The sequence below is a fragment of the Melanotaenia boesemani genome, chromosome 2 (assembly GCF_017639745.1).
Source record: "Melanotaenia boesemani isolate fMelBoe1 chromosome 2, fMelBoe1.pri, whole genome shotgun sequence".
Lineage (NCBI taxonomy): Eukaryota > Metazoa > Chordata > Actinopteri > Atheriniformes > Melanotaeniidae > Melanotaenia > Melanotaenia boesemani.
The window spans coordinates 36,159,364-36,185,428 of NC_055683.1; the positions used below are offsets into that span (position 1 = coordinate 36,159,364).

The following is a 26,065-nucleotide window of genomic DNA, read 5'->3' on the forward strand; positions in this document are numbered from 1 at the left end:
TGTGTGAGTGCATACTCATCTCAGGAAGTACAGAGTAGGAGGACAGGCCCCGGCATTTCATCTGCTTGCCTCTTCCTGTCACTGTGCGCTGGCGTGGTGGATTCAGGCCTTGTGTTTGGCACAAAGGCCTCCTACATGCCTGGGAGCCATCTCCTACAGGCCGGTTCTTACCCAGCAGGTTTCCTCCCACCAGGATGCAGGTCTGAATCATTAGCTCTTACTGAGGCTTTTCCAGTGTCAGAGATAAATCTGGCCAACGGAGAACACTGAGGTCGATGTCACTTTTTTCCCTGAATTTTGCTCTGCTCATGTTGCAGATTGCTTGCAAAAATATAGTTTTCTCAAAGTCAAGCCTGCTCTTCATAAAAGAATAATAAGAATAACAATACTTTAGATGAACTTTAATGGGCAGAACCTACCTTAATTTTTCTTTTAATTGAGAGCATTTTTCTAAGGTTCTAAAGAAATAAGACTTCTTGATTTCTCTTCCTATATTCTCATCTGGGCTTAGGGGTATTTTCGTAAATGAGGTTTCTAGCTTCTGCTTCCGATTCCTGCACCCCCCCCCCGCCAAAAAAAAAAAAAAAAAAAAAAAACTAATGGGATTATTTCATAGCCTGGTTTTGACCTCTGAACCATCATCCACGTCTCTGCTTTTTTCCAGTAATTGAAATAGGTCTGCTGTTGTGCCCACAGGCCTTCCTCACAACACACTCTGACTTGTCATGGAAGGAAAAGCACATTTATTATTGTCTTTAAGATAAATGTTCCTCAAAAGGACCGCAGCAACTTCAACACCCCCCCAATTAAAAAAATCAAGTTTAAAGGCAAAGTCCAAAACAAAACTGGTGTTATTGAGTCGATTATTTTCTCCATCTGCTTTTCTTCCCTCCACTGATGAGCCAAACTCCCGTCTGCTGCCTTGCCCCCCCGAGACTTTCATTTTACTCAACTGACCTTCAAAGAAAAGCTGGTGGCATGCCAAGATTAGCGTAATTAGAGGACAGTGGGTTGTTGTGTCAGGGTTCAGAGTCGGTTCAAGGAGCATCAGTAGCTGGAAGTATTCAGTAAGAGCAAAAGTTTAGCTTTTTATGATTTTCTTTTGAACAAATTCCTTTAATTTTCAAATTAAGTTGATCAATTGTTACTCATTGACTAAAATAAATAAATAAAAATGAAAAAAATCAACTTTTTATCACGTCTTTCTGTGCATCTTCTCAACCATTAGCATAGAACCGGGAAGGGACGGTATGGACATATTTCCTACTAATATCCTGCTAGTCCTGTTGTCACTATCATTTTCCATCGTACAAGAGATTAGTACCTTTTTAAATCTCACCAGTTAAACAGTTATGACTGGCTCTTTACACATGTTTCTTGCTGACGTGATCAGCTGTCTCTGCTGTCACTCACTGTGTTCAAACAGCTAGCGCTTCTAGCTAGTCCTAGCTAGTTGCCGAGAACAGGACTAACGACTGCATTCATTCAGACTGAATGGAGGGGAAAAAGGAAAGTAGTGGATTTTAGAGTGAGTCAACATCTTCCACAGAGAAATAATTTTCTCAGCTGCTATTGACTTATTAATAATAATGATGATCACTAAGCTAAGTTTCATTAGCATGCATCAATACGAGGTTTTTCGCGGACATTTCCAGGAATTTAAATCAACTGGTATTTATTTACTGTGCATTCCCAACGCAATGTTGTGAAAAATGTGTAATCAGGTTGATACCACTTGTTGACACGGTGGTCAGACCCACTGTGGCGCTCAGCTCCTTAAAATCGTGCTTCTTTAACTTTTTCCTACGTTCCAGCCTATATTCAGCTCTGCCAACTACGTGGGCTATTTTTCGAGACACTGTGTTGTTTCGATTTTCCGGCTTAATGTCCCGGTGAATGTCGTCCTCGCATGGACCTCATCAGTCCACTTCTCGTAGCTCCATTTGTCAAACCATCAAAACACAGAGGAAAATAAACATGCTTGTAGCCACAAACCAGTTTATATGCAGAGCCCCCATGTATTTTGGGACATATGAAAGTCCTACCTCGCTATAAGGTGCTCTTTTAGGGCAAGTTTGGAGGTGAAGGAAAGTATTATTATTTTTTTTATCAGGGTAGTGTCGGTGGAAATGTGTCGAGGTTTTTGAAAAATGGAAAAATTTCCCCTGGTGGGAAAAAGGGGCTTTTGCGTTATTTTGTCAGGTGACAGAATCAAAGCTGCCAAGTAGTTCATGAAGAAGAGAAAATGAAGTGGAGACAGAGTTGTGACTATATAAGTCATTAAAATTTAATCAAAACCATAATTTGACATTCTGAAGTCTTTACCTGACCTTCGCATAATATTGTACAAACTAGAAAAGACATTTTTATTTGGTGCAGATCCTTAAAAAATGGACCATATTAATTTAACATGTTTAATTAAAATTAAAATAATAATGATGTAAAAATGAACATCTCTTGTATCACAAATTCTATGCAACTGCAACAAGTCAAATTGATCCCACATTTTCTTTTCCTAAACAATTACGACTATAAGGATGATGATGATGATCTGTGTTTATCACTATTTGCTGTTCTGTTAATTGGAACATTTTCCTTCAAAGCTTCATTAAGCTGAGTATAAGTAGTGGAATTTTGGTCCCTGAATAGAATATTTTGCATTATAAAAGTCTCTTTATTCAGTTTTCCTATCAGCTCAATAACATGATATTGCAAATAAACGTCTGTCATGAGTTAAAAAATATATCCCGTCATCCACGGGCCTCTATTGGACACTTATATGCCACTACCAATATCGGAATTAAACCTACACTCTTGTTCTCAACAACTCCAATGGAAGGATGCACATTGGAAGCATGGCACCTCTCGGGTGTCATAACGAGTCCGGACACAATCGATAAACTTCCACAGTATGATTGATGAAGACCCGGAGCTGCCTGGAGGACCTCACTTTCTGATCCACTTATAGTAAGACACACTTTAGCGCATCTTCTTTAACGCAAGAAAGAAAACAAGGCAGGCCTCTCTGGGGAGTGTTGTCTAATTCTTTTCCATTGTGCATGGTTGGGCGTGGTGGCGTCCTACTGGCCCATTCCAGTCACCATCAACTAAGTGTTGTACTCTGGGGCCTCAAGACCTGACTTAATCAGACCAGTTATACATAAATAGCACGTCAGCCATATGGTTCCACCACTTACTCGTAGCTTCAGCTACTTGCTAGAAACCATCTTCAGTCCTCTTCCTCCTCCTACGGGGTTTAAAATAAATAATTAACAGCTGCATTATACAGTAAAGGTAGAGCCGGCCTACTGTATAGCCTGATCATACCGTATGTGGTTCATACATGGTGCAACAGCCTGAGGCGATGCAGCGTTCACCATATACACCAGCCTCTAGGTCACCCAATTCACAACATGTAATTTAGTCACATGAGCACTTGTATGTCAGGCAGGTTGGACGAGGGAGGAAAGAAAAGAAGAAGAAGAAAAAAAAAGTATTGGCTCTGCTGGTTGTGGAGCTGAAGGGAAGGAAATCTATAAATGCTGCCGTATATTGTGTCAGAAGCAGCGTAATTGTAGCCCATTAAATCAGCAGGGTGTCCGGTGGGCCAGCTCTGATGAAACGGCGCTCAGCAGCTGCCTCCACCAGCCACAGCAGGGTCAGCAGGCTGGGGACCACCAAGATGATTTAAGGCCCGAGTCACTGGTTAATAGTTAATGAGAGCGAGTCGTTCAGCGGCTCTGGATGGTTTCCAAGTTCCGGCCAGCTCAGGGGGCAGCCGCCTCGTAGCCACCGAAGGCTGGAATTGAGAGGCAACAGAGAGGTCTAATTATTTTGTTAAATAAAGCTTCCCTCCTCTTCATCTTCTGCAGATAGCTATGCACACAATAAGGCAGAAAATAAACACAAAAGATACACCTACACGCTTCTGTGATCGTGTCCCTGCTTAATCTCCCACCCCTGTCCCACTACCGGATTTACAGCCGTTACTGTCACCTCTGCAACTTGTTCCCTCTGATTTTTTTTTTTTTCCTTTTTTTTGTTCCGTTGTTCATCATTTTTCCATTTTTCAGGCCTGCATGCGTCAAGCCATAATTCAGGATTGCAGGATACCTTGTCATTCAGCCATTTCCTGAGGGGAAAAAATAAAGGTGCTGTTTTTTAAGCAAGCGGAGGGGGGATAAAAACCTGAGGCTTCTGCACACAGACAAGGGTGCATCTGTTGTGCCCCACCATCCATAAATACACCTGCAAGGAGTGATAAGTCAAGAGGGAATCAAGGGCACATTAGTCTGCAGAGAAAAAAACCAGACCTATAGTAGGAAGTCATTATTACCACAGGTGTTTTGCTAATGCATAAAGTGGCTATTATCTGAGCACGGCTGCCACACTTTTCTCTTTGGTTCCGAGGTGTTTATTGGTTTATTAGGATCCACGCTGACTTCACTGTACCAATTTAATGCAATGGAATTGAAATGGAGCAAGATATTAACGCCGTCTGCAGGAGCAGTGAGAATTGTGTCACGTAGCCTGTTAATGTTGTTTCATTATGAGAGGATTTAAACGACTGTGTGCCCTGCAGAGGTGACAGTGAATTATATCTGGACAAATTCCCACTCTCCGGTGAGTGGAGATTGTGTGCATGTTTGCCTTTCGTTACGTCCCGCATGCATCTATGCATACAGCACCGTGCAACCCGGCTTTGTGTGTCTGTACGTCGCTAGCTGTGAGAAAAGACAGAGATTGGCCGAGAGCTGTAGAGAAACTCTCCAGGGTTTACAGGGAATGCTCATTAAGGCCTCCTATAGCACAGCCAGCTCATTCCTCACAGTCCCAGCGGCCGGCTCTACTACGCTCTGCTTCCTCACCATATCCTCTCCCCTCTTTATCTGCTCTCCTCTATTTCTGTCTTCCTTTCTTTCCGTCTCCTTCCCCATCTGTGTCTCCACCGCCTCCTTTTCACATGGTCTTCCACCTGCCATTTGGAAGCTCAAAAAGCAGCTGTTTTGGCTTGAAGTTGACAGTTTGCATGTATGTAGAGTATGTTACTAAATTGAAAAATGTTGTCTTTATAGTCTGCCTTAAATCAAAGGTGTCTTTTACCTTTGCTTAATTGGTCTGTCCATCCCTTCCTGGGGTCTGTTTTACATATAGACAGCAACAGGAAGCAGCTGGATTTAGATTTATGCATCAGAATGACGTGGGAGTGTTTGCTCAGCGTTTATGCACACCTCTTGGTATTGAGGGGTCTTTTTGAGTGGTGGAGGTGGAGGTGTTGAACAGGTGGAGCTGTCACTGATGAGCCCAGCACTGATTCTCTAGGGGCCCGCAGCTCACATGAGCAGTTTTATATTTAACTCACCCATTTTGAGTCTTCACCCCTTAGCTAGTTATGCAACTATGGTTTTGATACTCAGTTTCCTACTTTATTTTCTGAGTTTGGAGCTTATTTTACTGTATTATTGTCCAAATGGTTCACAAGGAGCTTTAACCCTTCAAACTTCAAGCTGTTTGTTTTGTTCATTTATTTATTTGTTTTTTTGTTCTCCTTTTTGGACAGCCTGTTTTTTTTTTTTTTTGTAAAAATGCCTGTAGAAGCTGAACTCTTTTAATCCTAGTAAACATCCAGACATTATGTTGTCAGTTGTCAGATTATGAGGCTAAAAAGATGTAAAATGAATGTAATAATAGATTTAGCAGCATAAAGGCCAAACAGAGCAAGAAAACAGAATTTATTACTAACAAAACTTTGTAGAAATAAAACACAGATCAACAGTGACCAAGCCTTTTCTCATCTGCACATCATTCTCTGAAGCGTTAACTTTCAGGAGAAAAAAATATTGGTATTGAAACAAACACACAACGATTTACATATTTACACTTTTTTCCTCATTTCCAGTTATTTCTGGTCAGCTGTTTTTTGGTGCCACCGTGCATCAGAAACATCTTTTTGGCTTTATTCCAGCCATAGAGGAGCATTGTTTTTCTTCTTTTCAGACACACATAGAACTTCCTGCTCACTTGTTGATCTTTGGCTGCTCCTGATTGGACGTTACCGTCAATGTGATTGGTGAAAAGTTTGACAGGAAGTTCATCATAACTTCTGGATCAAAATAGAGCAACATAGAAGTGATGGTGATCTTTTTTTGGATGAGGAAAATGTGATAAATAATGGTGTTATTGTGGATTATTGTGGATTTACCATATAGTCTCTGATTAAACTTTACATTTTGCAGCTGGATTTTAAACCTCCTGGACGGGATATAAATGCCTGGAAGACTTCGATAGATCACCTAAAGGGTAAGCGATCATCACTGTTTACACCACAGAGTTACACACTACTGTTCCTGTGAAACATTTGACAATGTAAGCGATAGCGCTCAGAGGAAACAACATTTTTAACAGTTTTAAGGGTCAAGGGATAACGCTAGTTATTTTAACATGATTAGTTCATAAAAATGCCGTCATGAGACCAAAACCAACATTTATTTTCTGCTTTGTGTTGAGTTTTAGTCCAATAGCTATTTAAATACACAAACAAGCATTTGCATAACTATTTCTGATAAATTTTTTAACTTTCAGTGTAAATTGTTGAACCTATTACCTCCCGCATGCACACCTCTTATTGCATTACAGAGGACAGCCTGCAGACTGGGCGTATGTGTGTGCAGAGGTGGGTGTATTTGCGTGCTGGTGTGTACAGATGAGTGTCAGTGACGTTATCTGTCATGCAGACAGGCATCCCGCTGTCGGCTTGATTACCGTTGGCCAGCCAAACGCTTGACCCTCAAGCGGTCTAGGCCCAGGCGGTGGCAGCGGTGGGAGCATTATCCACCTCCACCCCTGCCTGTGTGTAATGGTCCCACCATGTGATCGATGGCCTGTGTACCTGTGGAGCCCAGCAGCTTCAAAGCCAGACACACACATACATAAACACACTCTTATACACCAAGCACTCCTCAGGAAACACCTCGAAGTCTCGCCCTGACACAGAGATCCATTATACAGGCTTGACTAGATGTATGGCATATTCATCATCTTGTCCAAATAAACTGCGTCTCACTGCTGAATCACCTGAATTCACACTTCCTTTGTGCATTTTTTGCAAAGGCTTTGAAAAACATCATTGTGTACAGATTATGAGAAGAATCCCAGCATTATAAATGTCCCTGGTGGAATCAGTCATAGCCTGACATATTGTCTTTACGGTACAGACTACGGCTGCAGGATGTCCATTAATTCCTGACAACTAAGTGGATCCAGTGAAGCGTTTTAAAGGAATGCACTGGATCTGCTTTAGCTGTTGGCATCAGGTGGCTGAAAAACACCCCAACAATAGAATTAAATGCAAGAAAATAAACTGATTTATCTTCAGGAGTGGATACAGGAGTGAGTGAAGGATGGGTGATTCACTGCAGGATGAAGGAGCTGCTTCCCCGCTCAACATCCCTTGTTCCTGATTAGCAAGTTAGCTGCTCTTGTTAGCCATTTTCACGGATACAACTATTCAGATTAAAAGCCTGATCAGAATAAAAATGCCTCATGTAAACACAGCAATCAGATTATTCTGATATGATCAGACTTGTACTGATCAAAATATCTAATCCAGACAGATTGTTAGGCTGATTTTTGTTCATATCAGTGTGCATGAAAACATATTCCAAAATTTAGGTAGAAATGATCCTCACTGGATAATGCCACACTTTACCACTTGTATTACACTGTTATCTTTACTCAATTTTAATTTTATTGAAAGAAAGAAAGAAAGAAAGAAAGAAAGAAAGAAAGAAAGAAAGAAAGAAAGAAAGAAAGAAAAAAAATTCACTTGATTGAAGACATGACGGGACAAATACATACTATCACTGAAACAAATCTAAGTAAAAGTATTGCTTGAGATTTTATAGGAACTTACTAAGGAAGGAAAAACTAAAATCTGTAAGATGGCAAAAAATATGCACACAGTGATGGAAACCACTGTTCCTCCTGCTGTTTGCAGAAAATCAGACAATTCTGTGCATTAAAAAGCAATTAATTTAGTTCCAACATGATGCATGTAAATGCACCATAATCAGAATAACTTTTTCAGTGCAAATCTAAGCTAAATTGTAACCCGATTGAGGAAATTTTGTGCATGTAAATATGGCTACTTGCAAACCTAATAACGTTGTTGTTACATGTTGCTGTTGGCTTCGTATCTTATCATCCTGCTACATAGTTTGTGTTACGTGGAGCCATGCTATGGGTTATGAAAAACTATAAAAGTATGAAGTGGCACAAGTGTTGAGTCAGTCTGACTGAGATGAGCTGAAGTCTCAGCTGCAGTGCAGAACTGTAAAGACACCAGAGAGCAATACTTTTTTATTTAACATTTTATTCTGTTAACCCATAACAGCCCGACGTGACATATAGGTTACATACAGTTTCTGAGACATTTTGCTTCAATTTATGGTATAAACTTTGCTCAAAATCCTTGTCTTCTGTCCCCTAATAGATACCCAGAAGCAGAAAACCACATTATAATATTTTTAATGGTAATAAATGGTAGATATTCCTCCCAAAAAAAAAATGGTAATTTTTTTGTTACATTTTGTTAAAGGGCCAAATAAAAACCTCATATACAAAAATTGGACTTTTCTTACCATTGGTAAGGGGTCAGGCCTTAATGGGTTACAGTTTGATAATAAACAGAAAGCTAAACTGCTTCAACATCAAGTTTGTTACTCATTTAACTTCTGCTTGTGCAGCTGGCTTTTTCCTCAAAGACTTACATTCCTATTTAACTAGTATGATTAGTATGCTAGTCATCGTTTTTGGATACGACTGGATGGAAATCAAGTCACTTGCAGCTTACTGATGTCATTTCCTGTTTCTAGATATAAAACATTTGTATTAGCACCTTTAAAACAAAAACACAGATTTTTTTTTAATTGTTCTAGCTGCCACACTGGAGCAACTTCCTTATGCCTGATTAAAAAAAAAAAGGTCATAAAAGCAAACAAAGACAGTCTCTGGACTTATTCTCAGACTCATCAATACAGCAAGCCTAGTTTGTATCTACATCACACAGGAGGAATAATTTCAGTGTTTTCAGTGATCTAAAAGCAGCCTGGCCTGGGTACCAGCGGGTAACCAGAAAAACATTACCAAGGAAAAGGGATATCAAAAAGATTTCTATCTTCAACCTTACATCTGTTATATTAGTGGGCAAACAAACACTAATAAGACGTTTGCAGCTCACTTACAGATACAAAACAATGACATATCGTCACATACTTGAGCTCCATTTATGTACAGCATAAAGCAAAGCATCTGAGATCTTCTCCAACTTTTACCATCTGTTGTGGCTCAAAAGCTGCAACATAAAAATGGAGACTGCACATGAATCTGTAAAACGGGTTTAATTGGACTTTTAAAAACACAATGGTGTTAAATGTAGGGAGTGTGGCAAACATGAGCTGCAACAGCAAAAAAATGAACTTGCAAACCTCAGCAGGTAAGCCTTTTATCTCTGTAGGTCGAGCCAGTTAAGACGAAGAGAACAGAGAAGCCTTCATACCACCCAAAAGCCACTTGCAGTAATGCAGTATGTAACAAGCGGTTGCATAACACCTTTGCCTTGATTTTTTTTTCTGTATTTTTAAACAACCTTGTTGGACTGCACATCAGCACGTCTTGTATTCATATATGAAAACAGCAAAGCAATAAAAGCCAGCCATTTTAATGCATTTAAATTTCTTTAGTTGCGCTTCCCACACTTTCTTTCCTTCAGGCTCTCATTTGTATTCCTCATCACATGAAAGAGATTCTCGTGATGGTGCTTCATCTTGATCACACCTCAATATGTAGAATAGGAATCCTAAAAAGGCTCTTCATATGGCACCTTGTACTTATACCTATATATTTATTTATATTCCCTACGTGCACCTGTCCTGTTCCTGCTCATCTCTTCTATAAACAAAATCCCTCCCGCTTGATCTTTTCAAACCCCTCCATTTGTCCTTTTGAGAGCCAAGGTTACCATGTCCATCGCTCCCTCCTGCCGCAGCAGAGATCTGTCAACAAACTTCTGAGGACTTTCTCACTTGGCAAACTTAAAGAGGCGTGGGGGGTGGAGGGGGGTTGTCCCAGGAGGTAATCAAGCTCCTCCTGCAACCGGTATCTTTAAACAGAATAGATAAAGGAGGAGCGGGTCATGCAGGAGAGCTCAGGTACTCGGCAGGAAAAGTTCAGCGTATTGATGTGCTGCAAAGGGCCGGTGCTTCACAGACAGACCGCAGGCTTGATACCTGCACAGGTAGCCCAAAGGGAGCCGCGTTGGCGCCCAGAGAAATTGACTTCCTGCAAAAAGATTACTTCCTCTATCTTTCTTTTTTCTTCTCCTCACAAACCTTCTCTCACTACTCTTAACTTTTGTGAGAGAAGAAGAAAGGAAGTTGGATAAATGACTGTCTTCTTCACTGGAGACTAATGATCCACTGGTGTGTCTCAGTCTTGGCCCTGAAAGTAGAGAAGAGCTTTGATGATGGAGCATTGCGGCTGACAGATAGAAGCTGGATCCCCTCCTCCCCTCCCTTCAGATGCTCCCCATCTCTCATAATACTTAGTTATGTGCTCCACTGTTATTGCTATGGTAACCCATTGTTATTTTATTTAATCTTTGCCATAAAGGTTCAAACTGAAGGCAGAGAAACCTGGCACAATTCGAGGTCTCCTCTCACTCCGTTTCTCTTAGTCTGCCTCCTCTGTCTTTTTGTCTCCATTCACCACTTTTTTTTCTGTCTGGATCCATTCATCTTTCTGAGGAATGTGTTCAGATCTTTTCTATCTCTGCTTACTGTGTTTTGTGTAGCATGCATTTCCTCTTTCTCACTTCTTCTCTTAAAGTCTTTGGATAAACACACGCGTTTTCCCAACGTTTTCTCTTATCGGACGTCTGTGAACTCAGCTGTGCAATGAAAAGTCAAAATATTGACTGCAACATGTATAAAACTCAGACCTTTCACTGATCTTTATATTCTCTGCACTGACCTCCTTACCTTTCTCCCTGTTTGACTTTGAATCTAATAAAGCAGTTTCTGCTTTAAAGCAAGCTTTGTTCGAATCGTTATTTGGTAAATAGCCGCTCCGAGCTGTTAATAAGAACTAGAAGTCTGAGAAAACATGACTGTTTTTGAGCCCTTTTGCTCTCTCCCCCGATTCTTCACTTTTTTCCATTCAAGCACAATTTGATTTGACTTGATTTGATTTGAGCCCTGCCAGTTTCAGTTTGAATAAGGTAACCAGGAGTTATTTGCTCGGAGAGACAAGGGGCCTCGCTGGACGGAAGGTCTGATGAATTTTCACGCTGCTTAAAAATTCCAGCTTTGCTTTATTCAAATGTAACATATGATGACAAAGACCTGGTGTTTGATAAGGTGTATGAGATGTAAATGTCGACTGGAGCCTCCCCACTTATCTGCCCTGCCGAGGAAGGTGCCCAGCATCGCAATCATCCCATCTGAATGGATTCAGAGTGTGCTCCTTGATGTGAATGAGTGCTGCTCCATTGCTTTGACGGGGGAGCCGTACAGTAACATCCCCCGGGGGCTCCGTGGATCAGATAGAGCAGACTGGGAGATGTGCTCCGCCACCTCTCAGGGAGCTGAGGTGTAAAGTCATTTTTCTGGGCCTCCATTTTTTTCCCCCTTCAAATCGTAGATTTTAACTTTAGTCATGCTAAATTTATACCCGAGTTCACCAGCATCTCCCCAAATAACGAAAATCCACAATAAAAGAGACAAAGGTTTCAGATGGGATTTTTTTTAATCCAACCTTTGCACTTGACTGCTTGAAGTGTTTGCAATTCACTTATTTGAAATTACTCCACTCCATGTATCATAAGCCACTCTGGATAAGAGTGTCAGCCCAAAGTCTAAGATGTAAATATATGTAAATGTTTAAACTCCCATGAGCAATCAACCTGTTGTTATTGCAGTGTGCAATAAGAAGAAAATCTGGGGGCATCTCAGACATACGCTCAAGGCATCTTTTAGTGTTTTTTTTTTTTTTTTTTTTCAGAGAGCTGCAGTTGTTTTTATAAACAAATCTACAGATGGAGATTGGAGACTTGGAGGTTAGACAAAAAGACCAACCCTGTGATCATGATGTTTATTAGAGTTTTCTTTTTGTTTTTCAATCTCTGCTTGATAAGATTTGGGCACCATTGTTACTTATATTTAGGAATCAAAAATGACTTGGTTAGAATTAGGAAGGGATTATGATCTTGCCTTAAATGCATCATTTCAAAAGATTAAATATACACTGAATTGCTAAAGCTTAATTAGCTATGCTTCCTCACTGGTTCTACACAGTGCCTATGGCTTAGCCCAAGTTGGGGATCCATCCATTATGAGTGTCTATACCTCGTTGGCTAGGTTTCACATACAGAAAAATCCATTAACAATTAAGAAATACGTATTTAAAACAGGAAAAAAGATCAAATTTTTACAAGAAGGAAATTAGAAATAATTGAAGACAAAAATTGAGACCTTCCCATGTCTGTGTCTTTTTGTGGTAATAGGAGCAAAATGCAACTTAGCACATCTTAGAGGTTGGTTTCTATGCTTTTGTTTTGTGTGAACCCAGAGGTGGATGAGATGGTGAAATGAACTAAATCAATACAATGAATTGCAATTAGTAAACAGAATCTGGTTACAGAGGTAAAAGCTTGATTGTTGGGTTAGCATTATAGGCTAACCTTTGCATCAGCCTAGCAAGTTAGGATAGAAGGAGACATTGTGTGACACATGGGTTTAGAATCTTGTAACCCAAATATAAATACTGAAAACAAGTCAGTCTGTGTGGAGGAGATGGAGGGGAGCGAAAAGAGCACACCTGGGGCGCTGCAAACACAGCCATCAGTCTTTCACAGATTAGCTGAAAAGCTGTGAGCCAAACTTGTGATGTAACCAAGAAATGTCAAACGGTATAAATCCCAAGTTCCATCATGATACAGTATTGATTCACTGGATAGCGATCCAACGTTGGCCAAAAACACATGCTGCCATAAAATGGTTTTGATAGGATTCAGGATGCATCGAGTTGATTTTGCACAATCACTTCCATTCATACCAAACCAAATAAAAAAAAAATTGCAACTTCAAGCTAATGCTGGTCAAGCTAACAGCTGTGCAGTTAGCTTGACCAGCATTCTGATGACGACGAATATAACCTGTTCAGAATCAGTTGCGTTTCTGTACGTAGTGTAATAAACCGCAACCACCTGAACCACAGTAACGATGAATGAAAATTTAGCTACTGAGAACGTTGCCACTAATTTGCCATCGCCTGTTCTCTCTGAGACAAGTCTGAATCCAGCTTTCTGACCCGTTACCTACCCTAAAATGTGACAGCAAATTCTGCACTTCCATCATAATGAGCACCAGCTGATCAGAGTCTTCTGGTCACAAGGAACGTGTCCTTGTGAGATACCAACAAATACCTATGCAGATTTTTTTTCTGCAGTGCAGCTTTCATGTAATATGATTGAAACTGGGACCCATTAAGAATAAGAAAGGAAATCACATTTCATGTACAAGACAATTCAAAGAACTGTACATAAAGCATTAAAAGCATAACAGGGTGCATAATAAGCATTAAAAAGTACAATAAAACAAACTTTTTAAAAAGAAATAAAAAATTAGATGAAGACAGATAAAGCTACAATAGAAGAAGATAAAATGCAAGAACATGGCTGCAGTTAGCCACAGTGTGAGGATTCATGCAGTAACTCTCTGCACATACAGTAGCTCATGGTCCACTGCATGCTTTGCCTGTGGTCATGCCTGTGGATGGTCATGCATCTGTTGGAGGGCAAGCTCAGTTTAAATTCTTTGTGCATGTGTGATTGGGAGAATGTGTGTATAGGTTTGTATTTGTCACTGTGTATTTGCATGTGAGTATTTGCTGCTCACTGCCGGCTTGTCTCCTGCCCCCCCAAGAGGGTCATTCAGCCCCTCTCTCAGCCTCTAATCCCGTCTGTCCAGAGGAGATAGAGGGGAGCGGACAGCCGCAGCACACCCGGGGCGCCACAAACACAATCACCAGCCTTTCACAGACACTTAACGGAGCTTTGCGCTTGTTCAACAAGGCAAAACGCGGCAGGAGGGATCAATTTAATACAAGGCCTGACTCAAATGGAAAGAGGGTAAATAAATGAGCAATGACAGCGAGGACTGTTGCACAATTTGTGTAGTGCCTGTCCACTTTCCCTCAGTCTCTTCTTCTCTCTTGCTCTTCGGTGTAGCATCTATATGGTTCCATTTCCTCCCTTCGTGGCATATGGGAATGAGCTGGAGAGGAGCAACCCTGGCTCCTCTCTCATCAGGCTGTGTTATTTTAATAAATCACTTCTGCCATTGCTTGCTACATTAATTCCCCGGGCCCAGAGGGCTGTGTTGCCACTAGCAGCGATCTGCATGAGGCGCTAAATGATGTGGGGGATCCCCTGGTGTGAGAACAGAGGCTTTGTGAATCTTCCCTCCATCGCAGGCTCGTCGGTTTGGCTCTCACCCTGGGCTAGCCCTGCTCTCAGCAGACATAATCAGAAAGGAGCCACGGCTTCATTGTACCACACATACCAATGAGACCTGATATACCCAAGAGAGAAGTCACCTGGCACCTGACTTTGCAGATTCCAGCTCTTACTTCATCACTCTAGGGCTTTATTATAGGTGTTTAAAGACTGTCCTGAAGAGTGTATCTTTTTTTATGTAATCTAAAGACAATAAAGACAGCAGTTTCACCTAAGTCTTTCTAAAAAAATGTCTGTTTGCAGAAAAGTTCCTCTTCTCAGAAAAAAATCCTATCACGTCTTGAAAAGGTCTATTTTTTTCTGCCTCTTGTCCAAAATGACATACCCAAAAATAAATTAAATATATTTTAACTACAAGTGTTGCATGTATAATGTATACACATAATCTAGATTACTACAGAAGTGTCAGAGTCAAGATTTGTTTTACTGTTTCATAGTAAATTTACCTGGAACACAGTAGAAAGTGTAAATAATTATCTCCTAAAAAAAAAAACATTATTTTCATTGAAAACCAGGTGATGGCAGTCTAGTCAGTAATTTCTGAGTGAAGCTGAGCAGTTTGTTACTGCTTGACGTTGAAGGTGGACACCTCTATCAATGCCTTATGTTCACCTTAGAAACACCATGAGGATCCAGGAGAAAGTGAAGCCCAAGATAATTTATGATAGGAAGAGTGAATTCTTTACTATAAACATGGAAACCAGCAGGACCTTCTTGAGTATTGTTTTTTTTAAGAGCTGGAATCAAACATTTTACCACAAAACATCAAAAGTAAGACATGATTTCTGATTCTGGCTGCTAGCTCCCAGAATCTTTGTCCCACAGTGATGAGACAGACATCTTTGTAATCAGCAGTCTCTGTTTTTATATGTCCCCTTGTTTGTGTGGTTTGCTTAAAGTGGAGAAATTAGCAGAAGCTGTAAATTGGACAGTGGAGCTCCATGGATTTCATGGTTTTGTTACTATATAATTGCTTGTGGTTTGAACTGTTTGGTTTGGATACCAATGCTTGGTAGAGTCTCTTTTAGCTAACTTCCTCCTCGTCTCCCCCGATTCCTGCTTCTTAGTGCGTACAAACATCTGCACTGCACATATCTCTTGCTGCCCTCTGTCAAGAAGAGATTAACTGAGATGATCACAACCCAAAGAAAAAGCTATGTGTCTGCAGGTGGCGGCGTGCAGAAACACCACATAGATGTAGCTGCTTTACACGACCGCTTGATTGAATTCAGCACAGTGTGACTGCACAGAGGCAGGAGGTACGAGCAGCAGACACCAAAGTAGTAACGGTAGCAGGAGTAGTGGATATGGCAATGAGTGTTATAAGACGCCGTTATTTCTCTTCCAACATTCTTTCACTGTTTTTCCGTTTGTTTTCTTTTCTTTAGACATTACATCTTGTCAAACAGAGGTGAGGTTGCCATTGGTATGCACAGACAACACTGGTAGATCCACCACCTGGAATACCGCTGGGAGATTATACTCTTCCTGCTCCACACAGCGGGGATTCGGCCACCGTAAATAGAGCGCTTGGGAGTGTGCTGTGTGCCCGGAATGACAGAGCACTGCAGCGGGCTGAACACAGCAGCCAGACACAGAGTACAAACTCAAGGACTGCTGCAAATACAGTAATCTCTCATGCTTTCGTTTGTGGTTTTTACGTTTCCCTGCAGGGACTCAGAAATCGTCGTGGTGCAGATCCATCTAGCTGATTGTCATTGTGTAGCGGGCAGTGTTGGTCCATGTGGGACACGAGTTACAAACAACTCTGCTGGACATATTTCGAATGGAAATGTCACTGGAGATGCCACTAAAGAAAAGGGACCCTGGTGTCTATATAATGTCATTTTTAAAGCCACTTTGACAAGTTTTTATTAAAAAAAAAAAAAATTATTTGTTTGCAATTTACTCAGTAATTCATATAAAATGAGATCATTAGGCAGAAAAGAAAAGCAAGAGTATATCTAAAGGGTTAAAGTATGAAGAATGAGAGCCAAAAACCAACATGTAGGGAGGTAATTTGAACGGGTGTAAAGACTTTCTGTTGCTATGGTACGCGATGAGACATAGTGGAAACAGATCCAGCACAGTGCAAAGTGAAATTCAAGATGAGAAGTCCTATGACATGTAACAACAAGCCCAGCCACCTTTTACATTATGAACGAGTAATTAATGCAAATGCATACCCAAACTTTTTTGAGAAGTTTAATTAAAGCATTTCATGGTCATTTTCAGTTTCCATCATCAACCTTTTCACTTCTTTTTTTTTTCTTCTTCCTCTTCTTCTTAACACACACTAATTTTCATTTGTCTTACGTGTGCTTACCCTGACCCACTATAACTGCATCTGTGCATTTGACTTAATATGGGCACAGAGGGCTGTCTTAATTAATAAGCAGGCATCCACCAAACTAATCTGCCTGTGTTGTGAAGTCTGTCCTTTCCATTAAGTGGGACTCACATTATCTCCTAATCAAATTAGTCACTTAATTGTGGTCCTCCCTTGATGGATCCCATGAAAAAAGGAGTGGCGTGTTTGCTGGAGGGGGATGTGTGAAGATGGAACACGGGTGTTTCATTACGATATGAGTTTTTTAATAACCAAAGCATTCACTGTCATCATCTTGCTTTGAACTTTGGCAAAAGGGTGAAGTTGAAGTTGATATTTTTATGCTCTGACACAGTTGAGTGTCTTGCGGATGTGTTGGGTGTTAAGTACCAGGATCACCCAACAGAGGATTGACCCCTGTCATCCGCTGATCACTAGTCTGCTTTCCTAATCACTTCCCCTCATCGTCTGTGGGATTGCCTGATCTTAGTCGATGCATTAGTTCCTTCATCCTTGGTAGAACTGCTCCTCCATGAGAATTAAAGTGGGGTAAAACTCAGATGACCAAAGACTTTGGTCCATGTGATTGGCTCCAGGGAGCTCACATTTAAAAGAGGAGCCTCTGAGGAGTTGTAGCAGCCAGCATCCTTATGGGGGGGGACCCCCGAGTCCTGACAAATGGAAACGTGTGTGGTCGTTTGTCCTGCTGATTGAGTTTTATCCCCTGCCCTTTCACAACAGCCAGACAATAAACAGAGCCACATCCAAGCGTGACAGGTTAACCTAACAGTAATAGAATACTCTTAATAGTCTGGCCGGAGCCAAAGTCCACGGCATGCAGGGTCGGCCAAATAGCCTGGCTCCCGCCATGGTGAGAGTGCTGTGGATGGGGGGGGGGGGTGCAGCACCAGCTCTCACTGCTGTTGTCAGGCAGGAGCAAGGACAAAGAGGGCAACTTGATGGCTTAATGGGTGGTTTGATGGCTTCATAGGGTGAAATTGAAGTTGTTGAGGGCAACTAAACACATGAAAGCTAGGAGATTGGGGGGGGGCATCATATGGCAACAGAAATTAACTGTATACTGTATAAGCCTGTAACACTTGTATATTTTACTGGGATCCGTGAGGTGTTGCATTGTCTCACTGCGCCTATCCTGATTTTATCTGGGATGTTGTGACACAGGGATGCCTATACAGCAAAGAAAATAAACACAATCAAACTGAGCAAACTGTCAAAAGAGATTTAGATGATGTTGTCATGACGCTGACATGAACGTGGCTGTTTTCTGGCAGATAATCCCCACAAAGAGAATCCTCGGGGCTACAAGCACCCGTGCAAGGCAACGCTTCAGACTGTGTTTGTTTCTGTAGTACCTCTGCTTGCGGTTTGTCATGTCTGACTTGGGCTTTAATTAGGCCTGCGAATTGAAGCGGCAGCAGCAGGGCCGGGAGCCCTCTGTCCACAGCTCAGCCGTCCTCCACGGCACCTCCTCGGAGGACCTCTCTGCTCTGTGTGGTTAAGATAATAGAGGCTCGCTCAGAAGATGTTAATTGAGGGGAGATAAAGTGCAGAAGTGGCTGCAGGGATGCAGCGTGCGGGGGTGGAGGGAGAAGGGGAGGGGAGTACCTGATTAGAGGCTGAGGTGTTTGACTTACAGCTCTCCATCTGACGAACACACGGTAAGATTCTAAAGCAGAAATTGGAGCATGCATAAAAAATAACAAACAGACATCTAAGACAGTTATTAACCTCTTGTTGACGAGACCCCCTGTAGGGGGGGCAGCATTGAGATACATGCAATAAAGAAAATCGTAGCACATACTAGGAAGCACTGATCCTAATACGTAGCATACCAAAATGACAGAGAGAAACTAAGCTAAAAGACTCTACCAAGCACTGATTTCCAACTGAAACAAAATTCAAACCTCAAGCAGTTATGTTAATTTAACAAAAACATGAGAACAGCATTGTACACTTTAGAGCTTCTGCTAATTTATCCACTTCAAGCAAACAAGGTGTCATATGAAAGCATCACGGTGGGACAAAAACTCTGGGCAATAGCAGTCAGTATCATAAATCATGTCTTACGTTTGCTGTTTTGTGGTGAAAAGTTTTATTCCAGCACTAAAAACCTGCTAAAGTGTTGTCCTATGACTCTGCCTTTGTTTGAAATTAATTGTGAAGGTCCTGCCAGTTTCCATGGAGATGAAGGGGGTTTTATAGTGAAGTATTCTCTCTTCCTGTTGGGCTTCACTTCCTCCGGATCCTTATGGTAAGGTGAATTTGGGGGCTACCCCTGGATTCCCCTGACCATTGATTGAGGTGTCCATCAACATCAAGCAGCAACAAACTGCTCAGCTTCAATTTTTTTTAGCTTCTACTTTTGTGCGTTTTTATCTGACATTACTCATTTCTAAATTAATTGGGCTGCTACCCTCTGAAACTTATGTGTTTTTCTTTTAGGAGATAAATATGTACAGTTTCCACTGTTTTCCAGGGGAATATACTCTGACAAAGAAACATATATCTCGATTTTGATGCTTCTGTAGTAATCTAAGATGTCTTAGCTTTCTTTTGACACCAAGATTAAACATAGAGCTCTTGTAGCTGTGAAAATATACTTCATTAATTTTGGGTATGTCATTTTGGACAGGAGGCATAAAAAATGGACCTCGTCAAGAAGAGGTTAAGGTTCCTCCTCGGGATGCTGTCTGCAGGACCCGATAAGGTCAAGAGGAATGATAAATTTTACCTCGCAGTAGTCACCAAACTCCAAACTCTGCTCGGACCAAAAAGGCAGGAGTGACTAAAGCCACAGCGATAGTGGCATATGTCTGGAGCAAGGAGAAACTTAAAGAGTGAGAAAACAGACCCTTCATCAGCTCGAGAGGGGATGGAGGGAATGAGGAAGAGGAGGGGAGGTGGGAAAAAAAGAAAAGCAGAAAACAGTGGCAGCAGCCTCTGTAATTGCCTCAATGCCACTGGGATTGCTTTCATTCAATTGAAGCATTCTCTTTCACTGTACATTGGAGGTGGAGATGGAGGTGGAGATGGAAAGAGGGGGGGGGGGATCCGACGGTGTCCTCCCTCTCTTCCAGTAACATACAGCGATGGGGGCGATGGCACCCCTGTAGTGCCTGAATCTCTGGCATCAGTGTGAACAGCAGAGAGAGAGAGAGAGAGAGAGAGAGGTGTAGCGGTAAGGAGGTAGGTGGACCACAGATCATCCTTGTCAGATGTGACTCTGTGTCCAAGTGCAGCCCCGCATGTGAGTGCGGTTTTTAAAATTTCCCAAAAACAGCCCACCTCCCCATCCCCTTCGTAGTAACACACACACACACACACCACCAGTGCCCAAACACATTGCTCGAGGAATCCTTTATTTCTTTATTTGGGCTCCTGTTGGTGCGTGCATTAGATGCTCAGCTCCCTCCTCCTCCCTTTTCTTCTTCTCCTCCTCCTCCTTGTCCTGCTCTTCTCTCCTCCTCCTCTCTGCTCTCGCTTTGCCGCTCTCACAGCCTAGTTTTCTTTTTTTTCCTCTTCAATCTTGTGCAGGTTGTATCTGACGGAGGGACCGGTGCCGCGCTCCCATCCCCGCGCTCCTTCAACAACAACACTGTGAGTATTCTCATGCTAATTTGGCTTCTCCAGCCTTCCCCTAACATCGGTTAGTCTATCCCCACACCCCCTCTTCCTCCTCCTCCTCCTCCTCCTTTCTTTTTTTCATTCTTTGCCTCTTTTATGTTCTCATCCGACGCTCCGAACGCAGCAGCAGTAGCGCGGGAACGCAGGGAAAGAAGTGAAGACAAAAAGGAATGAGAGAGCATGCACTGAAATGGAGAGAAGAGAGAAGAGGGGAGGGGAAAAAGATGATAGCTGCTTGCCGCTACGAGCAAACCCGTTCTGCTTTCGGAGGTGTTTCTCTTGGAGGATGGTGGAATTGCCGATGGGATGTAGGGGGGCGGGTCTTGGTTTTGTGAGTAGATAGTTGTGCGAGAATGATAGGGGATGTTGTTGACAAGCACAGAGTGGCTCATCAGACAGCCGGGCAGCTGGAACCGGGGTTCTCTCTGTTGACTAAACTTCTGATTCATCCGTCACCTCTCCTCCCCTACCTCCTTGCTTTTTTTATTTTTTTTTTTTTTATGACATTGCTCTTATTTCATCATATTGGAAAGGGGACTTTTGTACCGCGCAGCTATTTCTCATGATGATGTGAGATGTACCGCTTGTGCAGATGGGAGATGAATCATAGATTGATGTTTCTCTCGGTGCATCCTTTTGCCCAATATGTGCTGAGCATATGCGCGTGCCATTCATAATATGCATGCAGCGTAGTTTTAATGACTCCAGCAGCAGCTGCACAAATAACATTTTTTCTTTTCCATTCAACATTTGTAATCACATGTGCATCTCAGTAATGAGTGCACTGTGTGGGTATTTTTTTATATATTTATTGTGTTTTTGTGTGTATGTGCATGTAAAGGGGGGTCAGAAAGTCAGTGTCCATTCCTACTCGCTGCCCTTTGATCAAAGAGCCTCATTTAGTCCGCCCACGGCATGTGTCTGAGCCATATGAGGGAGTGGGTGTACTTTATGTGTGTGTTGGTGGGGGGAAGCTGAGATGGATAGGCCTTCTGCCCTGACTGCAACGCCGTGGCTAATGGGCACACAGGTCAGCAGGGGTGGACGTGCATCCGGTTGTGTAGCTATGTCACCCAGACCTAAAATGCTTCTGAGACCTTCACTGGGGGGGGGACACAAATCTTTACAGGAGAAAGAAGAAGAAGAAAAAAATAAAACATATTGGGCCAACAAAACGCTCACAAACACACTTTGGCAGATTCATTTGGCAGAGTAAAAAGGATTGATCTGAGCATGGCAATTAGGCAAATTTCAGAACTAAGCATCTGGCGAGGCGAGAACGCTTCGCCTGGCAGAGGATTACCATTTTAGTTCCATTTTCAGCCCAGAATGTGTTATTTCTCAGCACTCCACGGCAACTGCAGCTCACGCAAAAAAAAACACACAAAAAAAACAAACCTAACGACAGGCATCGTTGTGCAGCTTTTTTTTTTATATATATATTTATTAATTTCCTCTACCTGTTAAGTTAGAGCAGCGCTTTGATTAATGATGATTAGGTTTAATATGTGCGTTACTTGCTGTGGCGGCCAACCTCGCTTTTCCACGGCCTTTATGAAAATAAATCGGGATGATAGCAGCCTGCCGATGCGCATGCTTTCTAAAGTAGGCTGAAATAAATGAGAACCATTCCCCCAATTACGGAAGATTAGGTTACCCTCCACCAATCTGAATCCTTAAATCCCTTCTGTTTTTACAGCTCTGCCTGGCAAATGTAATTCAGCCTTGAGACCTGGGCAGAATAGCAATAAAAGAAGGTAGAAAGTTTAGCAGTGAAACCCAGGCAGTAAAAATATCCATTGGGAGAGAGCTAAAGCACATGATAATTGACACTGCACTGTGTTGCAGTTGGCTGTAATTAACTGTGTAACAGAGGTTGTCAGTTGGAAAGAGAGAGAAAGCCCCGACTATCTCAGTGCATTTAACACACTTGAAAGTGCAACATTTATCGTGTCTTTCCAGCTTTCACCGAGGGTGCATTCCAGGTTAGCATGGGCCCTCTTGGCCGTATTTATTCAGATCCTTTACTACAGGCCCACTCTGACATTATCCACTGCTTCGTTTCTCCTTTGTACAACAGTTTTGAACACATGAAAAATCAAAAGGAGCCATTGTTTCTGGGGCGAGCGGAAAAGGCTTATCTATTTTTAGTGTGCTTTTCCTCGTTGTTGCCTGGGCCACGATTCATGCTTATGTCTGGAGATTTTGTGCCATAAAGTATGTTGTGCTTCGCAGCCAGGCGCTGGCTGGTGACAACTCTCACCCACACATTAGTGATCTATGAGCCATATAGCACAGACCCCCTGCTGCCTCGCCAGCCGCTTTTTCAAGCGCACAGGACCACAGCAGTGTCATTCTCTGTGTGTGATAGCACCCATATGTGCAGGGGAGCACCTGTATTAACAAAATGTGCCAGCCCCTTTATTTCTCATCACTTATCACAAGCCGCTACATGCTGTACCGAAAAGAGGAAAAAAGCTCATAAAGATAAAAATCACATTTCACTAGAGGGTGCTTGTGTGACAGTGATATATGCTGTGAGCATCCTGGCACCTCATTGAGAAGAGAGTGAGTTCTGGGTGGGTAAATCAATTTGTGCAGAGGCCGTTGGTGCTAGTATTGGTTTCGTGATATGATCTTTGTTGTCCATTTTTAGAGGTCAGCGTGAGCGCAATGACAAGGGCAGAAGAATCTGACCGCTTTCTCTCTTGTTTCTAGGCTGGTAAACGATCTCCCCCAAGAGGATTGTGGGTAAAGTAAGTCTTAATAAAAAAGGTATGTGTGTTTTTATGTTTGTTTTTATCCCCCCTCTTGGTTTAGACACTATGGATTCTCTATTAAGAATGTACGCTCATCCATTACCACGCGCGTCTTGATAGAGTGTCCACAGCCAGAGGCGAGCACAGTCTGTGCATTAATCGCTATAATTACTCAGCGAGGGTGACAGTGATTCTGGAGGTGTGTCTGAGTACATATACCAGTGGAGGACTGGGGTCGGGCGGTGGTGGACCAGTCAATAGGCGAATATGACTTCGTCTAAGATGTCTGGTCAGGAAGTAATGAATAGATGGCTTCAAGATTTGTCAGCAAGTCCAGCAATGTCCTCATAACCAGGGGCACATAAGCCGGCTCTGCATCGTGTGATCTTAAGCACCTTTGTATGGTCGCTGTCATGGTTTTCAGTTCGGAATAATTAAGAGAATATTTATAAAATTAAGATAATGAAACTCCTTTTTCGTTCTTCTTCTGCTGTGGAATACTGGATACCTAGAACTTGTCCTTATCAGAACTGATTATAACTTATCAAAGACTTTAGAGAACTGATTTAGCTTTTTTGGGGGGTCAGGGTCAGTCTGAGTCAGTTACAAGGGTGACAGGAAAATAACAACAGGTCTATGACGTGATTAAAAGTGGAGCTTAAAGAGTAACTGCGTCAGATCTGTAATAAATGTCTTTTAGCTTTTGGATGAGTTAACTTTCCTTGTTCCAAAGTGGGGCAGGGGAGATCTGAGCTAAATAAAGATGACAATGCTAATCTGCCAGGTGCTAAAGTCTTACAAGTGTACAGAGTTAATTTTACATTAGACTGTATCGCTAACATGGAAAACACACCAGTTTTCGTATTTATCAGCTGAAAGCAGGGGCAGGTCTAAAACTTTTTGATGGGAGGGAGCAATGCAGGGGGGCACAGACTGGAAAAGCGGTGGCATATGCAAGGTTCGAGACACTAAGGCTTAAAGTAGTATACTTTCTGGTTATATAAAATTTTTTCCCATTAGATTCTTGATGTTTCTTAAATTAACAGAATAGCTTTAATCTGTCAGTGTTGTGTTTGTTTAATATGCAAAATTTTCCGAACGACGTGGGTGATCCGTTCCGTTTACTTCATCACTGTGGACAGCAGCATTGTTTGTTGTATGCTGCTCAAACACAGACAACTTAATTTGCTTCTTTTTGTGATTGTAAAAAAGAAGTTTCCATCCATATGTGAAATGATTCTGGTAGTAGCAGAATGTTTGTTTTTGACAGAAACCATTTTGACTGCATTGCTGTGCATTAATATATATATGCATGTGCAAAGTTGTGGTGCACACCTGAAAATAAGGCTCCTCCAAAAACTACTGTGTAATTCAAGCACTGGCCACGTATAAATAAGATGTTAAAAAAATATTATTGGATGTTTGATTTTTAAAAAAAAAATGCTTTCCTTTTTGCACCCAGTGATCACTTTAGTTTTAAAATTCAAATCATTATTTACTAAAATACATCTTATTTATTTTTTTATTTGCTTATTTAGTTATTTTTAAGGTCTCATTTAATGGTGCCGCTCTGAGTCAGTAACAGGTGTGACTGGGAAATAACAGCAGGTATGCGACGTTTAAAAGTGGAGCGTAGAAAGTAGAAGTTCTCTTCATAGTGGGGCAGGGTAGCTATGAGCTAGCTAGCAGCAATGATGCTAACTTTAATGTCTCATATGTTAAAGTTTACATTAAACTCTACTAACGCTGAAAACTAACTAGCTTTTGTCTTTTTCTGCCTCTGGGTATAGAATTTTTATTGGGGTGGCCATGCAGGGGCACAAACTTGTGGAATAAAGGTGGCACATGTAAATTGTAAAAGATTTAAACTTATTGTTGAAACTAAAGTGGTTATCTAATTTAAAAAGTAAAGCAAATTTTGTAAAAGGGAACAGTAATGTATGGCTATAATCACTGCTTCACAAGCCGTTATACCTTACTGATAAAGAGAAAAACTCATGATAAACCAATTCCTTTATGTTTCTTCTGCATTATTGGCTGTTTCAGTCTGCAAAGTTGTTGCATCTGGTGGTTTAATGACTTTTATAATCTCTTCATGAAATATAAACAGTTTGGACTGACAAATACATGACAAGGCGATTTGTAGGGGGGAAATATTAAAACCAGCATGTAGGTTGTTGGTATGAATGCTGCATTATGATCAGGAATATCGTAATGTTGATGTAAGACATCATAGAGACGTATATTACATGCTGCATCCACTTGCACTGCGGTTTACCCAGGTAAAGGTCAGTTTATAAGGAATATTTGTTAGATATGATCTTATGTTCTTGGGGTGGCTCCCCTCCCCACATAGCAAATCCCAAAGTGAGCCCTGCTCATAACCATGTCAAAGAGACGACTGACCGAGTGTATTAACATAGCAGACCTAGTCTGGAGGTGTTTTTGTTAAACAGCTGAAACCTGCATTTCTGTTAAATTACTTTTGGTGGAAGTTAGAACTCAAAGTTTCCTCTCAATTATTTGAAGGTGACATCACTCTTTGACTGACTTCCGATCTCTGATAAGTGCAGTGAACAAATCACCACAGCAACGACTGCTTAGCAACAAAAACGATGCCATCAGAAGCAGAAAAGAAAACAAAGAAAACACAACAAGAAAATGGAGATAACAGAATCATCGCTCCCTGTGTCAGTAAATAATTACGGTGGATTTGTTTTATTGCACAAACTGCCAGGGACGTCAACCTCCGACGGGGGG

General features: G+C 41.7%; 1 protein-coding gene across 6 annotated transcripts in view; it reads left to right on the forward strand.

Annotated features, from left to right (window-relative positions):
- Positions 1–26,065, forward strand: part of rbfox3a (RNA binding fox-1 homolog 3a) — a 528,049-nt gene that overhangs the window by 185,370 nt on the left and 316,614 nt on the right. For 3 of the 6 annotated variants that reach the window (XM_041975734.1, XM_041975771.1, XM_041975780.1), the window contains exons 4-5: positions 20,457–20,519; positions 23,265–23,321. The gene's annotated coding sequence lies outside the window, so the exon portion shown is untranslated. Of the gene's footprint in view, positions 1–6,184; positions 6,301–20,456; positions 20,520–23,264; positions 23,322–26,065 lie in introns of those variants that run through there. The other 3 variants (XM_041975744.1, XM_041975755.1, XM_041975750.1) reach the window with 3 other exon arrangements.